The 10,469-nt window shown below is 35.5% G+C and overlaps 1 pseudogene across 1 annotated transcript; it reads right to left on the reverse strand.

Moving 5' to 3' along the window:
* Positions 1-8,387: 8,387 nt before the first annotated feature.
* LOC149233347 (calcium-binding protein KIC pseudogene) lies at positions 8,388-9,129 on the reverse strand (annotated as a pseudogene). Its single transcript, XR_016247612.1, has 2 exons — positions 9,043-9,129; positions 8,388-8,914 (listed from the first exon to the last, which is right to left on the reverse strand). The product of XR_016247612.1 is annotated as a calcium-binding protein KIC pseudogene (transcript).
* Positions 9,130-10,469: the final 1,340 nt, after the last annotated feature.

Raw genomic sequence — 10,469 nt, forward strand, 5'->3', positions numbered from 1 at the left:
TCTCCTAGACACTGCATAGTTAAGATATTAGGATAATTACAAATACAAAGTTGTATTTAATGTACAAGTAGCAATATATGTGGCAACAAACATTTTTCAAATCTGAGGATAAAAAGGGTAGAATGCATTGCTAGTCATTGAAAGTTTTTTCCAACCACTAGCCCATGACTTTCACCCAAAAAATTCACAAATTGTTGTGATTAAAACCTCTAGTTAGGTAAATAATCAAACCATATTCCTAAATTATTTTACAAACAACAACAATTGTAGTCACATTTTTTATGTTTGTAGTGACAAGAGAATTAACTACATCGTGGAGGAGGAGGGATATGACCAACAAATTCATTTTCATGAACCTCGAAATATGTTGTTGATGTCTCTTGAGGCTCCAAAAATGGCCACCTTGAATCTAGAGGCCCAACCTTTCAATATGAAACCAATGCACTCTAGTGTTGCTTCAATCTGCAACTACCCACCACACAAATATACTTTTACCATGTTCATTATATTTTTATAGTTGACTATATTTTTATAGGAGGGATCCTTTCACTCCCATATTGTTTTCCATAATGTTGTACATGGCAACCCCTTTGAACTATTTGTGATCATATTGTTGGACATTATAAAATTATCTTATCTTATGGATATAAGAACAAAATAAATATAAATTGAGTTGAGATGACCAAGTTTAAAAAATTATCTTATCTTATGGATTTAAGAGCAAAAAATAGAAATTGAGTTGAGATGACCTAGTTAAATGTATAAGACATATTTTTATCCCAAATGATGAATCATGATAATTCCTAAGAATGTTGTGGATGGGAAAGGTGAGTAGCAGATCCAATAGCAATCCTATAATCCATAATATGAAACCAGTGCCCATTCAATTATTCCTACCCCTCTAACTTCCATTCATTGTAAAGACCAACACCCCTAGAGAAGATAACACTTTGTAAATGTTTCTACATCTCTCTTCCAGAAGGAAATCTATTCATCTTCACCAGTAAGGATTCCATCCTCACGGGGGCTTCCATAGGGGAGCAATTTGATAATGTGGATTCATACTGGGGGAAATATATTGAGGGGAAAATGACATAATATATTTAGAATATAATAGGGGGTAAAGGGTTTTTATATTGGCATGTATAAAAAATGGAGCTCAAAGTTAATGAAAAAAATAAAGGATTATAAAAAATGTTAATGAAAAAATGGATACCTACAATATCTAGTGAAAGTAGGGGATTTTTAAATTGGAAGGTGTATTGGGTTCGTATTGGCAAGGGGATAAATAATGGGATTTTTAGAGGTATTTTCCAATATGAACGCATGTGATATATCAGAGGTTCATTAAGTGAAGCCCCCATGTCCATACTCTTCAACTGCAACAAAAACCAAGTCATCAAAACCATTTCCACCATGTCAAGCATTGGTGCTCACAACTATCCTTCCTCTAATTGCAAAAAATTGAAATTGCAAAAACCCTAGAGCTTCTTGTGTTGTATTTCCCCATCATAATGAGCTATGGTGCTTCACTCCCAAAACCATACTCAACACTCATACAACTCAACCAACTATGTGTTCACACCTTTGATTACTCACTTCCCTTGTGATGAAAAGTTCTGATTGTCCTTCGCTAAATTGGAAAGGACTCCACTCCATTCGTGTGTGAAACACGAGATGCTCTAGCCACAACTTGGCTTCAAGAAGGACACAAATTAGAGCAAGTCTTTCTATTCTCTTTCTCCATTGCAAATTCAAAACATCATACCTAGGTTTACTGCAAAACATTTCTAACTACTTAACGTGCAAGATCCCCACTAACTTGAAGTGAGGATGGTCGAACATGGTTGAATCCATAGTTGTTCAAAGGATCCAGATGAGTGTAATAAGCAATTTATAGGTGTGAATCATATATATGATTCACAATAAGGAGATGTTTTACGACGTAATTAAAATGTTATTATAAGTAAATAACCTAGAATACATTAAGCAACATTCCCAAAATCTCTTGCACTTGGTAATGAAATGAAAGTATGGGGTTTAGGGTTTTAGCTAGTATCACATATCAATTCTCTTTTCTTTGGAATCACAACAATAATAACAGTTAAACATCACTATCTAGTGGCTTCAAACAATAACTTATACAACCATAAACCTACTTATTTTTAATTAAATTATTTTCTATAAAGAAAAAAAAAAAAACATAAAAAAACCAACATCCCAAAAACCTTTGAAGTAAATGTAAAGATGAAAACCTTCAATGTAAATTTTAAAATGAAAAGGGCTCTCAACTTGGTATGAAGATTAAATGTTGAACACTTTCCATCATCTAAAACCCTAAACCCTTCCATTTTACTTCCTTGCCCTCAAAACAGACCCCCAACATAACAATAAGTGTGAGCACATAAACAAATATCCTCCCTGCGTTTCTTTAACACCATGATTACTGCTCTGGTGGGTCACTTGCGCGAATACTTTTTGGATATTTTTCATTCATGAAACAATAAAATGCACAACCTTTAGGGGTAGAAATTGAAAAATTTTAACACCATGATTACTGCTCTACTGGGTCACTTGCGCGAATACTTTTTGGATATTTTTCATGCATGAAACAATAAAATGCACAACCTTTAGGGGTTGAAAAATTTCACAAAGTGTGTACATGGAGGCTAGTTGGCGTTGCACTCGCCCATTCTCTTTGAGTGGCTCCTGCTGAATAATCTTGACCATAAGAGAATCCTTTTTACCCCTTCGCTCGGCTTTAGTTTTTTCACTTCCGCCAGCCTCCTCCTCGTTATCTTCTTCACTGGATTTAGTTATGGCCCTAATCTTATCCAAATAGGCCTCGGCCATCCTAAGGCACTTTTCATCTACGGTTTTCTTCCTTGGGAATTTCCTCTTCTTCTTCCTACGTTGGGGCATCTTTTCCAATAGCGTCACCGTCTTCTTCATTGCTTAAAATCTCTTCTCCTTTTCCTATGTTGTTTCCTTTGCCTTCAATTTTTCTTCGATTATGAGCCCATTCAAAGAACATGTCTTTTGTTATAGGGATATTATTTTTTAGGCCTTTATTCTTCCCTGTAGCCGATATTGCCCATTGCTGGGTCGTGACAATTTATTCATCGTATTGAAACTCTTATTCTTCTTCTAGGAACGTTACTAAACCGTATGCAAAACCCTTTGGCAATAAAGATTTAAGCAAGATATCAAGAAATCCAAAATAGAGAAGACTGGAAATTTATAGTGGTAGGCACAAAGAAAACTGGAGAGATTTTATAGTGGTAGACACTATTTCTCACAAGAAGAAGACACTATTCTCACAAAAGACTGAAGCAAAATTCAGTACCTGTACGTGACGCAGGGATGTTATTACAGCGTGAGCGAACCCTTGTGCAACCAGCTGTCGACGACTACCTGCAGCCTGAAGCGGTCATCTCCACGGTCAAAAAATGCAGGAGCCTTTGTAATTGCAATTGCTCCTGCACCGCTGCCTTTTTCTGCAATAGTTCCTCGTCCTGTTACCTCATAGGCAGGGCTATCCAGCCTAAAATTGACTGAGAACCAAACATACAAGACCTATTGCCTGGAAACAACACCTAGGGGTCTAGTAATTCCTTGAACATTGGCAGCATAAATGGGATCACATCGAACTTGGCGGTCGTTTCTTTGTTCCTCTACTTGATAACAATCATACTCGTGCGAAGGAGTTGAGCGAAAGAGGCAGTTATAGGTGAAGCAGAGATCAATCTTAAGGAAACGAAGGACGGAGCCTTCTTGAAGTCACTTCTGGGGCTACCGCTAAGGTTCACGTATGACAAGCTCATGGAGGCCACTGACAACGGGTTGCCAAAGTGAGACACATGTTCAAGATCGTGTCGAGGGCTATTAATATGAATGGTGTTACCACAAAAAACCTCACCATATAAACACCTATGGACGTAATTATTATTAATAATTTAGAATTTTTAGTAAAAAAATAATTATAATTTGTAAAGAAATTAATTCATATTATTATTATTTAAATATGAGGACGGTTATTTAGCACTCTTAAGTCATATTATTATTCACATTTATAATTTCTAGTTTACTCATATTTTTCAGATTCTTGTTCTCATATTTTTTCAAATTTCTCGAATCGGAATGATATTCTAATTTCTCAGCGCAAATTTGTAATTCTAACTGATTCTGGTCAAATTTCAGAAAATCTTGACCGATAAAACTTTCCCATTGCCTGATCTTCCTTACCGAATGTAAGTTTTGTCTCTCTTACGATAAGATAGCTCCATGACTAACGGCCAGGCTCTGAGTTGCAACTTAGTTTTGGTACTAACAATAGTATTTCGCTATCAATGTGATAGAATGAAATTCCAAACATGAAAGAGCTATTTTATAACAGTGGAAGCGTATGCTATTGATGATTGCCCAAAGCTTCAAGGAAGCTGCTGCATCTCTAGATATGAAGATCGTGCGTGTCACTTCCCAACGCCAGCCAATAAATAACCATTAAAGCGTGTATCATGGCCAACCCCATCCAATCATGTGTATCATTCATTGCATCCCGGAAATGGGAAATGAAGTACTATCTTCCGGCGAAGTCTATATATGGTTTGTTTTCGTTTTTAAGCTTGGAATTCGTGTGCAACTTCTCGCTTTTTTTTCGTGGATTGGGGTGAGATTATTATTTTTTTAATGGTTTTAAAATTATTTTTAATATCTAAAATGGATTAGAGTTTTATGAAATTTTAAGATATTTAATTTACATAAATTTAAAAATATAAATTTATAATATAAATTTTTTTTATTAAATTTTGGTAGGTTTTTCTATTTTCATTAATATAAAAGTAAGTTACATCCATATAACAAATAATAGATAATTATGTGGCATCAACTTGCCCTGAAAGAAACCAAGTTTGTTGGCCACCTAAGAGTGTGATATGTCATCCAATAACAAAAAATAATAAGTCTTTGTAACCAAGCTAGATAAGTTTATACGTCTTTGCCTTGCCTGAATGCTAAATACCTAAAAGCAAAATGATCAATATAAAGAAAACTAAAAGCTTCCCACATGCTAAAAGAAAAAGGAAACTAAGAGATCAACTAACATACTCCCTCAACAGACGGAGACTCCACCGGAGCTAGGTCCCTAGCATTAGAACTCGGGAGCTATGTCTATGAGAGAATGCAAGGGAGGTGTTCTTCTATTCGTCGAAGGCAACCATCATGTTTTTGCATCTGAAACTGGAGCTTCTGAAATTCCTGTTTATAGTTAGGAAAGTCCTGCACCGTTGTTGCCATGCCCACAAAGACCTGCTCCAAAGCCTTTCCCAAGATACTCTTCATGGACCAATACAAGAACAAGGTATGTTTGAACTAAGTGATACAACCACGAGTGTGTCCTAGATCCGACACTATAGCCCACCAGTGTTCCACCTCAATTTCCATCAAGCCAACTTGACGGTTCAAGTCTGCTTCCCATTCCTCAATTAACTGTCAAATTTCCTCATTCGTTCCTTTGTGATAAGTTGTAGCCACATCATTTATGATGTTGGCAACTGGTTTTTGACCCCTCAATTTGCCCCCAGAGGAGTTGGGTTGCCCTGTCGCCGTGACCCCTCGGGGCTGGGCTTCGTGCCTTTACAGTTTTCGACCAAGCCATTTCCGTTTGATTACGGTTTTCAGTGGAGAAAATGGTAAATTGAATTACTTGCACAAGTGGTAGCCCGAGCCCAGAAGCTCCCAGCTTCTAAGTGACACTACTGCCCCACACACCTGCCAAGGAAGAAGCATGAAACAATAATTTCCAATAAAGAACCTAAGGGACTTCCTCCCTTCTCTTCCATTGCATACCTTCCTTACTGGCCGACCCAAACAGAGATACAACCACCATAACCCAGAGCCTGTTAACATAACAGTTAGAAAATGATATGGAGAAAACATCGAAGCTTATACCATAAGGACAAACCCAGTACCCAAACCATCACAGAGCCACAAACATACGCCCAAGAAGACTCCCACAGGGGCAGAGGTCATGGAACCCACATAAAAGCCTCTAGGGAACAATTTGACTCCAAATAGAGAAAAAGCCTTGACCCATCCCCAGAAAATTCGAAAAGACAAAACCCAAGAGCGAAACAGTAAACTACCCATCCCCAAGTCCCAGCAATACCACATCGACCCAGAAGGATGTCCCAGGGACTGACCGTAAAGAAAGATACCCCATATAAGCCCATCCTAGATGATATAATCCCAAACTTAACAGACACAGAGAGCATGTCGGACAGATGGACTTGTTTCAATAAGCAAACACATGCATGCAGAGGCATAGAGCCTCTCTTTCTTACAAACCTCGACAATTCAAAACCAGTTTACCCACGCAGGGAGAAGACTAGCCTACCACCTCGCCTGAATCCGCATCATTCCACAGAGCTCGGCACCACCCTTCCACACTCCTCTACCGTGAACAGGACACTTACCAACTTCTCTCATGAAGCAACTAACCAAATGCCAAAACCAAAACACAATACCATTGTCACCTCCTGCAAGAGTATTTACACCATGCATGCACGAGCCACCGCACCATATACCTCAAGCATGTGGAGGGTGGTGGGTTTGTACCTGAAAGACGTCATCATTAATTTGTCATAATAAAATTGTTGTCCAGCTCACACCCTAATAAAAAAATTAAAGAAATAAAATATTAAATTAAATTAATATTGCTAAGATAAAATATTAAATTAAATTAATATAACCCATTTAATTTTCAAGGCCAAAGGGCTCCCCTCGAAGTGGAATGAGGAAAAGACATTTGAAAGTCCAGGAATTACATAACGAGATTTTCAAGGTGCTGAATAAACAAAAAAGACCTACATGTTCCATGAAATTACATAACCAAATTAATGAAGACATTTTTGACCAGTCAATTTGTGCTTATTGGATTTAAGAATCAGATCGGGGCAATAAATTAATTGGATTTAAGAATCAGATCGGGGTAATAAATTAAATAGATGAAGAGAATTTATCGTTATATTTTAATTTTAAACAAAAAAAATATTATTTTAAAAATATTTAATTGAGTAAAAAAATATTATTTTAAAAATATTTTAATATAAGTAAAGAAGCTATTAAAATATAATTATTAACATAATTATTAAAATATAATTATTAACGCTCAATATTCAGCTCAAAAGAAATTTAATAAATACTAAATTATAATGAAAAAAAAACGTCATAATTAAATAGTATGAACAATGGAAATTTTAATAAATACTAAAATACAATGACAAAAAAAGATCATATGAAAAATAAATTTTAAAAATAAAAAATTAATTAAACTTATTAAATAAATTTTAAAAATAAAAAATAAATTAGACTTATTAAATAAATTAAAAAGATCATATGAAGAATAAATTTTAAAAATAAAAAATTAATTAAACTTATTAAATAAATTTTAAAAATAAAAAATAAATTAAACTTATTAAATAAATTTACAAATTAATTTATTGAATAAAATTTTTATTAATTTTTTTTTATGTGCAAGTAAAAGAGTACATCTCAAAGTTCAGTTTTTCAAAATAAACTTGCCCTGCTAATTTTATTGGCCAAGGCCAATAGGTGCAGGCCTAGATACAAAATAAATTTCCAAAATAACAAAGAAAACCATAACAGGAAAGGAAATGGGACGTAAAACAGCTGGAGGATCAAGATACAAACGACAACAACCTTTAGCCAACAACGACCATTAGAAATTATAAAAATTAACTGGAGCAAGATCGTTGGTACCGAGCTAAGTCATGTAATGGACATGCTTCTTCGTATGGGCCAGTCTGCTTTAGGACTCTGCCCCTCATCTGAATACGCCTTTGCCTCATCATCAAGGGCAAGCGATCATGCATCAAATTGTATTTAAAGACTTTATATCTCAAATTGTTGAGGAAAAAGCTGAACAAGTGCAAGTATATCTCAGGTTGTGGAGGAAAAAGCTTATCAAGTCCAAGTTATCCTCTGCAAATTGGATTGATTTAATTTTGCATAGGACACGTTTTCTCAAATGATTCTCTAAAATCTTTCAAGTTTTTTTTCTTACATGGAATTTAGAAGTTCTTATTTAATGGAATTTAGATTTGCAAGTTTGCGTAGCAAAAATTGCAATACTGAGCACAACTTAACAACGCATCAAAGAGTTCATATACACGACTTAAAAAAGCATCGAAGAGTTTATATACACAGGAAAAATTGCAAAACAACAATTTCTCATTCCGCCATTCTGTTTTTCTTACCGAATATAATATAAGCGTTGTCTGTTATATGAAAAGAACGCCTCCTTAACTAACGACCCTAAGTTGCAATTCAGTTTTGGTAGCAAAAGCAATATTCCGAATATAACAATGGATTCCAACTGTTCTTATTCCCATCTTCCTTTTGTATTTCATACACGAACTACATAAACATACACAAGGAAGGAATGGGCAAGAGAGCGATCTAACCCATTTCTCTGTCCCAACCCTGACCCTGAACTGAAGCTCGCACAGAGCTATCAAAATCAAAGGTATGGATCATATCCATCGCTGCCTTTTCTAACCACTTTTCGGCCTCCGCCATGAAGGACGGACTCAATCTGATCATGAGGACGCAGAATTGATTCAGATCGAGAGCCCCATCGCCGTTTAAGTCGCCTTCTTCGATCATCGCCCGGTGCTCCTCGTCCTTCATCCATTCCATGCCCAACGCCGCAGCGTTCTTCTTCAGACTATCGAAGGTGATGACGCCTCTCTCTGCGTCCGCCAGGAGACGGAAGCCAGTGCAGAGCTGGTCCATTAGGCCCTCTTCACCGATTGTCTCTGCGATCACAGGCAGGTAGTCCTCGAACACCACACCGGTTTCGTCTTCTCGTCTTACTCTTGCCATCGTTAGTTCCCTGAAAAATTGAACTAAAATTGAGTGAAATACAGACAAGAATGAAATGCGGAGTACCTTTGCGGGAAGAAAGATACAGAACATAGGATGGAATGGAAGTCCAAATATGGATGGGCTATTTATAATAACCGAAAAATATGGTAAGGATGGTTCGGAAGATCTTCAGAGGATCCGCTGCATATGAATATGGTCCGCGTCTCCCCCAAGAGCCAGACAACAAAGAACAGTTGAAGCTTGCGTGTCATCGCAGAGGGCAGCCAACATTAAGCAATGAAGTTTCCGGGATTGGAGAAAGATATGATTCGTGGGCATGACAGGCGGCATTCCGGCGACCAAGAAACGTGGTAGGGCCGCGTCCTGGTAACGGGCAGTTAATGCAAGTGGGCACCGTCTATCCAAGTTGTAAGGAAGGAAGGCATAAGCAATCAGTTTGACGCGGAACTCCCAAATCCATACAAACCAAAAGTCAATAAATAATTTTCAGATTTTTAATTCGACCATCAGCTCTGAATCCATTCAAACCAAAAGTCATTAAATAATTTTCAGATTTTTAACTGGACGCCGAGCATCAATATAAATTCATTTAAAACCAAGTCGTTCGATGTAGAGAGATATCGGTGTATATAATGATTGAATTATTATTGTGTCAGTTCTTTTTTAACAATATATTAGTTTAGCCTAACTATGAGAGGTTTTGGTTTTCTTTTTAAACATATACATGAGGTGATTTACAATCCTCAATCTAGCATGGAAATGAGGTTATAGTGAAAGGTAAAATAAATAGGGAGATATTTTTCATTACATTTAAAAATAATGAAATAATTTCACATTGATAAATTAAAAAATAATTTAATAAAAATTAAGATGTTATATTTTACACAAATATATTTTGTTATAAAATGATAAAAATATATACTCAGAAATGTATTGTTTTACATAAATTTAATAAATATAGTATAAATTAGCATAATTATATAAATTGAATTTATAGTAGATATTAAGACACCTATTTCATAATACATTTCACATTATCAAAAATAACAAATTAAATTATTATTATTTTTTAAAGAAATAATTATAAGATTTACTTTAAAAAAAATTAGATTATAGGCCAAAACTCTTATGATAGTGTTCTAAGATGTAAACATGAAAACATTCATGTGTGCGTACAACTAAATAGTCATTCCTGGCACTGTACTACAAAAAAACGTTATCACTAATAACTCAGAAAGAACCTATGATCAAACAATACCGGTAGGGAAACTAGGAAAAAAAAAGTGGAGACTTCCCACGAGGAATGTGAAATGGAATCACAATAAGGTTGAGTTCAACAATATGGTTCTTTCCAATATCATCTCCTTTTACCTATAAGGGCTTCACACTTTATTATTACAATCATAAGTAACAATAATCATGGTATTTTAGATTTTGTGAATGAAGACCATGATTGTAATATACAAATGCAACAATCTCACAACAACACAAGTAAGAATTTTACTGAACATGGATGATCAGATATTATTATTAACATTTTTATGGCTAGACCTAATGTTATT

Source organism: Pinus tabuliformis, chromosome J, assembly GCF_031772625.1.
Source record: "Pinus tabuliformis cultivar Carrire ecotype Pingquan chromosome J, CPIR1, whole genome shotgun sequence".
In the NCBI taxonomy this organism is placed as follows: domain Eukaryota; kingdom Viridiplantae; phylum Streptophyta; class Pinopsida; order Pinales; family Pinaceae; genus Pinus; species Pinus tabuliformis.